This window comes from Empidonax traillii, unplaced genomic scaffold (assembly GCF_003031625.1).
Source record: "Empidonax traillii isolate 1590-97213 ecotype Southwest subspecies unplaced genomic scaffold, ASM303162v1 scaffold173:size850371, whole genome shotgun sequence".
Lineage (NCBI taxonomy): Eukaryota > Metazoa > Chordata > Aves > Passeriformes > Tyrannidae > Empidonax > Empidonax traillii.
This window is the reverse complement of record NW_020955366.1, coordinates 431,555-439,644: the sequence shown is the minus strand read 5'-3', so window position 1 is coordinate 439,644 and position 8,090 is coordinate 431,555.

Sequence of the window (8,090 nt, the reverse complement as noted above, 5' to 3'; positions counted from 1 at the left end):
CTGATTACAAATAAAGCCCTTGCAAATGAGTTTATAAGCAATATGCTAACTGTGTTCCTGGACCAGATGTATCCCTTTGGAATGTGTTAAATATATGGGGATGTAAAAAAGAAGCCCAGATCACAGTGAAAAAAAGGAAAGAATTATAAAGCCCAAAGCTGCGCTCAGAGTGTCTGTCCTGGCACAGGACCAGTGTTCTGCTCTTTGTAATGTGCAGTAAGTGTCATCAAGTTTTTATTAAAACCACTTGCTTTGCAAAAGTAAACAAGTCCTTTTTGTACTCCAGCAAATGTTTCTCTTGATTCTCTTTCACATTTAATTTAAGCACAGAGCCTTTGGCGGGAGAACTCACCAGCAAACTCACTGTTCAGCTGGGACCAGCACAGTCTGAGCAGTTAAGGAATACCCCACTCCAGTCCTAAATCCCTTTATTTTTGCCTTGTGTGTAGCCTTTCTGCAGGGGAGAAGAGGAAAACAAGCATCACGGTGCATTCATCTGCAGCTTTCCAAGCAAATTAGTGATCAAGCAATTCTAAATTTAGGTTTTTATGGCCAAACTCCGCACGTTTATTACACTGGGCTTTTATCACACAGTGATTTCATGGTTAATATGGCCTTTACAAAAGCATTCCCTCAGTCTGCCCATTAGGAAATTGGCCTTTAAAAAATTAATTTTAAATTCTTTTGTGGATTTTACTGGAACTAAACACTGCTACTAAACAAATCAGACTGCAATTACTATGCTTATGAATTCCAGACTAGGTTTTCAAGATAAAATGACTTGGTGGTGTTTATTTTTCAGTAATTTTGTGAGGTAAATCTGTGCTGTAATACCAGGCTTAGCTGCTCAGCAGTGTAATACTGGCTTTGGCTGATGGTGATGTTGGATTGGGAGATCAGTGTAGAGAATGGAAGAAGTGTCCTTTTCTCGTTGGTCACAGCTTTGATGCTCAAGTACAGATCTGACTTTTAAAAAGCTCTAACCATTTATTTATTTCAGTATATTCACTAGAGCTGGCCCAATACCCAAGCAATAAAATAGTAGAATAGGTTTTGAATGAGGTATTTAGAAGAAATTCAGTATTACAAAGTAGCGTAGCTCTGCTGGAGTGAATACTCACTGCATTATACATCAGTTAATGGATAATGATGCATGATGCAGTAAGATAGTGAATTACCTGATTCCTTCAGATTTATTCTTGATTTATCACAGAGTAAAAAGCTCAGGTTCATAACTGTATAGGAACAGTCTCCAACATATAGGTCATCTAGTTCCATCCTTCCTTCAGCATCCTAACATGATTTGGCACATGCTACTTGTCTTTTTGGGGAACAAAGAAATCCCAACAAGACTGTTAAAAACTCAGGATGAGCAAGGACAACATACTAAAATATCAGTAAAAAACCCAAATTGGTTTGAAGAAAATGCATTCTCCCCAGTCTATCATAATGCTGCAGTATTAGGGCATGTTTTTTCCTCTTCGTGGGAGTGCTCCGAATTTCAAGAGTTATTATCCTACTTTTTAAAAAAGTGTTTTTATAGTTTGCTGAATACATTTCAGGTTCACAACCTGAATTTTTGCTTGCAAGCAGAATTTGTCTTCAATAAATAGATGCAGGTTTAAGGATGAAAGAAGACTTACTACCCAGGCATTTTGCTAGATTTATTGAAACATGAAAAAGGGAAATTCTTAAGCAAATATGGATTACAACTGACTTGTACCTAGAGGACAGTCCTGTGAAATTCTGAGTTAGCTGTTACACCACTGACTTGCAGAGATGTTTCAGTTTCTTGCCTTGATCATGCTCAGGTCATTTATAGAGCAAGTATTTAAAATACAAATGTAGATATACATGAACACACAGATTAATTCCACATTAAAGCTCTGTCCCTTTAATTAAAAATGTAAACCACACACAAACAACAAACATTTGATATACAACACCAGTACTTGAGTACAAACAGCAGCATACATGTGATGCCACATGGAACAGACATTCAGGAATGTTCTGCATAGCAAAACCACAAATAGCAAACCAGTGAACTAGAGTTTTAGCAGGACAAACATATTTTAGGATATTCTTTCTACCTGATGTGCCTTTTAAATATACCATTTTCTATACTCTATATATTCTGAAATGTACATGAAAATAAAACATTCTTGTACTGTAATAGCAAACATTTAGCAATCTGACCTTGTCTTTAAGCTTGGGATATATTTATACTATGCTGGATGAGAAATAGTTGAGTACTTGTGTGAACAGGTAAAATTAAATTCTTCCTGCCTCTACTAGAACCACAAGCTATTTTTTGTCCTTTGTTGAAGACCTCTCGGGGTAAGAAGAGAAAACAGCAGTGTATTGAACCTTTAAATGTCTGGTGCCAAGAACTACCGAGTAATGCAGGACCCACAGATGCTCTGGGAAGTAGTTTCCCTGTAAGGGTTTTGTTATTTTTCATCATTTGTACAGAAACAGCCATGTATTTAAGGTGAGATTCAGTGCCTTGACCATGTGAGTAAACAGTTACCTCTGCATCTGCTCTGGTCCAAAATTCAGGTTTGCACCGAGGAACACAGGTTTGTACAGATCCATTCAAAACACTCCCCCCACCTCCCCAGAAATAATTTCCCAAACCCCATAAAACTACTCCCTTCTAATCATGGTGAACAAAAGGAAAAAGTCCAAATTATTAAAATATCCCCTAGCAGCTGTGACTCTACCTTGACATTTTTTACCCAGCAAGCAAGCACCTGAAGTTCAGGGAACAATCTTGGAAAAACAATCTAAACTATTTATGTGAAAAAACTTAAAAAAAAAAAAAAGTTTTTCTTTATATATTCCATCCAGGACAAGAGAAAATGAAGTTGTACATTACTTTGCTATGAGATACCTTAAAAAAAACAAAAGCATTGTAGGTGATAGGATCTGTGCTGCTTAGACATCAACTGGTTTTTTATCTCAGCTACATCAATAATTTATGTGGTTCATAATGTGTTCAAAATAACAGAGGGACTGCAAAGCTGTTCTTAACCTGAGCATCATGGAAACTTGTGACACTTAGCTAAACAGACAAAATTAAAGAATCCTTCCTCTAATTTCTAAAATCAGGAATAAGATGAGCCAGTACCTTTCCAAACACTAAAGAGAGCTAAGATCCCTAAAATCATTGTTCATCAATGCTACTAATGAAGCTGAAAATTTTATTTTTAATTTCTACCGTATGTGCAGTGATCACCTCTGAAGCAGTAAGATGAAAGAAAATGAAACGTGGAAGTTAATTAGTTTTAAAAACAAGACTTCATTTTCAAGGCCACAGAATCAAACTTGCAGAGTAATGTAATAACATTCATAACAGACACTACCAATTAAGAAACATAAGGAAATGAATCCTCTACAGTATAAATGTCACAATACAAGTAACACTTTTAACTTGAAATTCACTGCAAGTAACAATACAGTAGAGAACAGCAGAACAGTAGCAGACCACTTGGCAAGGTCCTCTGGGTCTCCTGAAGAGTTTTTAAAGCAGTTACAGACTGTGTATCACAAACTGGTCTGTCACAACCACAAAGATCTTTTCACTGAATGAAGAAGTGAGACTTTCTGGGATGATAATCTGTGGTAACAGTAAGGCACTGAAAGTGGCAAAGCCCTTATTTGGCCTATTTTCTTCCAATGTGATGCAGAATTTTTACTGAGGTTTTAAGGGAACAGATCCAGGTGGTAACTGTGCAGGGAAGCACACGTTGGATTAGTTTCTCTGAGGGCCCATGGCACTGCAATCCCCTTTGGATTTTACACTAAAGCCTCTTTTAGTTTCAGAATTCGGAGGAGGGTCTTCGAATTTTTCAGCAAGCTTTGGATGAGAGGCAAGGTCTGGATCCTTGGAAGAAGATGTGGAAATTGCTTGGAAGTCTAGGCACCAAGACAAAAGCAGCTGTTAGTGCAGCAACAATAACAAATACTAACTTAGGTTCATGTAAATACATAAACTGAATTGCTGCTGTTTCCATCTGTCCAGTAAGATTTTCCCTGAAGTAGAAAACACTCTTTACACACCAGTAGTAACAACTTAAAATCCCAACTTGTGTGCTATCAAAAGGAGCGCTGAAGAGGGCACTGTTACATCTGGAGGGATATTTGTTTACTTCGGATCATTACTGCACTGCCTGAGTTTCTAAAGGGAGGTGTGTGCGTGTGCTCTTTTTTTGCCCTCCCAATAAATTTAGCCAAGAAGTCATAAACTTGTGAACGTACTTAGTTACTTAGTTTTAAAGCAGGTGTACATTGCACAGATGAGTAAAACTGCAGATGCCTTCACTGCTATAATAAATGTCAACAGGTATGAAACAATCCTGATGATATCCAGACTATCACGTGGTGCACATTTTGGTCTGCTTCACTGCTGCTTGAAGAAAGCTTTTGTTCCATTTCTCTTCAAAAAAACCCCAAAAGTGAAACTGTGTTTCTAAAAAACAGACAGTTGTGTTGCTGTCATAAATGCTTCAGAAAAATTCATTTAAACCAAGTAGGCCCATATTGTTACAAAGGCAATGGTAAGAATATAACGTGCGCTGCTTCACAGACTCAATTTTCTTAGCCTGTTATCAGCAAGAAGTTAAAAAAGTACCATATTCTCTTGGAGATTTTTTTAATATTACTTTAGATATTTTTATTTTCTTTTTGGCATGAAAATCTTAAAGTATCAGTTTTGAAGAATTAAAACTTCTGGAAGTTAAGTTTAAATCCTGTTGTTAAATAATGTTTTTACACATTTTTAGGCATGACAGATTTGGAAGTGGAGGGAAGGAAAGGAAGGAAAAGACAAAGTAGAGAAAAAGAAGATAAAGGGGGAAGGACGTCTGGAACAGGGTTTTTTTGACGACGGTATCTCCTGGCATCCCTTACTTGCTTCTGTCGAAAAATGTTTTACTCTTCCAATCTTGTTACAATGGAGCCTCCTCGTGGCCAAAGAGAAGCCTTCTCCTTCAAAGCCCAAATGTTCAAACACTGTTCCTTTCCCGCTCGAAAAGGTCTTTTAAAACCTTAACTTTCCCTCAAGCTCTGACCATCCTGCAGGATGCAAATCCACAATTTAAACTCAGCTTTGGCCAGTGGAAGGTCCATTTCGGGGTGGGCTATAAATGGTTCTCTCAGCTGATCCCACTGAGCCGACTCCTGATCTGTTCTCCCAGAAGCCAATCCTGCAGCCCCGAGACCAAAACCCTGGCAGGTAACCCCGATACAGCAGCGGACAAGGTGTTGTGCTGCCACAGAATTATCTTCTCCTTATGGTTACCTACATTTTTCCATAGTTACACCTCTGCCATTAAATTTAGGGAGAGGCTCCTGAAAAGTAAACTTCAACATTTTTACCTTCACTGTAACTGTGGTTTTCTTCTTTTATCAGTTTGAGTCTTCCCTTCCTTCCATTCTGATAAAACAACACAGAGTTTCAGTGGAACGTTTCTATCAAGTGTCTCCAAGACTACTCAGCAATGGGCAGAATGGAACACTATCTGTTAGATTCCTTACAACAACAGAAAATTATTTTAAAAATGCAAATTATATATCCAAAAGCTCAATCAAGTAAAAGCAACACCCGATGGCTCACAACAAACTGTTTAGAACATCAGCTAATTGCTCGAGGTCATTTCTTAAATGCTTTCACACTTTAGGCTTGTTTTAAAAACTCTAAATGAAAAATTAAATTTTGAGGCTTGTAAGCATCTTACGGGACCTTATCCCGTTTTATGCTTTGGTTAAAGTTTTTGGGAAAAAGGAAGATATGAAACTAATTTTGTAAAGCATGTGAAAGCCCTTAACAAGAAGACAAGACTGCATGTTTGTCACATGTAATTCTTTTAAATTTTTAGATGTGAAAGAACAAAACTACTGAAATTCCAGAAACTTCTTTTAAACAACCATATTCCTGTAAAAAAAAGGACTTTCTGTCAGGCAATATATGGTCAGCATGAAAGAAGAGGCTGGCAATTCACAGAACCACTTCTCCCATAAGATTAGCAAAAAGATTTTCAGCACAACAAAATATAATCATGCTAAAGACATGAGAAATTCCCATTCCTCATAGCAATCTGATGTCCCCACAAAAAAGATGTTTTGTAATCTTACCATTTTAGTACTAAAATGGTTCAATGCCTCCCATGAAAAATAATCATGTATTATGAGCTACATCACTGATATTTTTATTTGCTGTTCCCTATTTTCAATTTCACTGCCTAAGGAAGTGGTTTTCAACTTGCAATTCATGGCTCTGACGCAACTGGTTGACTAGAGAGCTGATGGAAAGTGTCAACACATGTAGTGTCTGTGCCCTCCTCTGAGTCTGTTTAATCAGAAAAAAACTATGTCTAAAATTTTCTATTTTTTATGCAAGCAATAGCAACTGTCAAATACAGCTCTCAAGGGTTTCAGTACAAGTAGCATTAATGCCCATGTTAGCAAATGCCCCTCCATCACACCTGAGCAACAGCTGGTTTTGAGAACACTTTCCCCAGAGCTTCTACCACGTGTTCAATACATCTCTGCAGTGTTAATACTTTCTTCTGCAACAGAAAACAAACACAACAGTTAAGAAACACAGTTGACCTGAAATAAGGAATTTATGTATTAACGTCATGTGAAGAGTAGACATTGAAAGATCTGCAATGAACAAAGGCTAAAAATAGAACTACCAACTTATCTTTATGCCACACAAAATGAAAAATTTGCGTACTTTTGGGGTCTTTAAGGGACCATAACAGTCATATGTGATTCACATGCAAAACAGTCCCACAGTTATACAGAGGCACTTACCAGTAATGTTTTAGTTACTTCTTCATGGGCATTTGTGCATTCTAATTGTTCAACTCTTCTCTTTAAGCTTTCTAATTTTTCATTAAACAAGTCAGCATTTAAATCCATCCGCTCACCAATCCTAAGTCTGATCTAGAATAAAGAAATGCTGTGTTTCAAATCTAAAACCACTGCAGTGACTATACAAAACAAGCGGCACATTTAAAATTTAATGGAGTTTTGCCAGACTTCTGGCATCTGATCAATGAATTCAGTAGCCTCTGCATTCTCATGTGTGTGCACAAATATTTCTTTCCAATCCTGCTGATTTTTCACCCAAGTCTGGCTCCTCAATCTTCCTATCAGCACCAAACATTGCCTAAACTCTGTGTCCACGCCTCCTCTGTACCATCCTCCCGTCTTTGTACCCAGAAGTACCTCTGTATCATCAGGGACTGACCAGTGGAGTCACAGGGGTAACATACATTGGAATCACCAGGCTGAAAGCTCATTTTCATGGGAAAAAAAAGAGCTGGAATTAAGCTGTTTCACTGACATACAACAGTCATAACAGTGCTCTAAGCAATGTAACATGGTTGAACTGTTGGAGTTCAAAGTCCCACCACCAGAAAATAATGACATCATGCTGTCTACTGAACACAGTGGGCAAATTACAGCAATTTCAAGACACCTGACTAATGTTTAATTGTCAGTTCTTTGTGTTTAGGAATTTTTGCAGGATCAGCTGAAGGTAAGTGGCAGTTTTTCCCTTGACTGAGGCTGCACAAAGAGTTCAGAGTTCTCTCATCTACCTTAGACACTCTGCTCCTTATTCTAGGTCTCCAACAGTAGCAACTCTGAAAGAGCTATTTCTTTAAAGTGGAAAGAAATTAAAGAAGAATTTTCATATATTCTCCATAAATGGATATCATCATCCCTCTGAGAAATCCATCCTGTTTCTACCTTCTGGAAAGTGCCTGAGACCAGCCTGAGACCATCCTATCTAAAGTAAATTATCAAATGCAAGAGCACACTTGCAGTCTAACACACTTCCAAAAGTTAATACTCAGATCCACTCACAAAACAAGTATTGCTTCACCTAAAATATACCAAGAATTAAATGCATTAATATGTAAATTTTGTTTTATACACACCAATCAGAACAATTTAAAATTTGGGTGAGAATTCCCTCAAGATAACTTCGGTATTTTCACTTCTCCAGACACCTATTTGTATTCTCCCCAGAAACAATTACCAACATTTGCTATTCTAAACCATCAGTTCTCCCCACA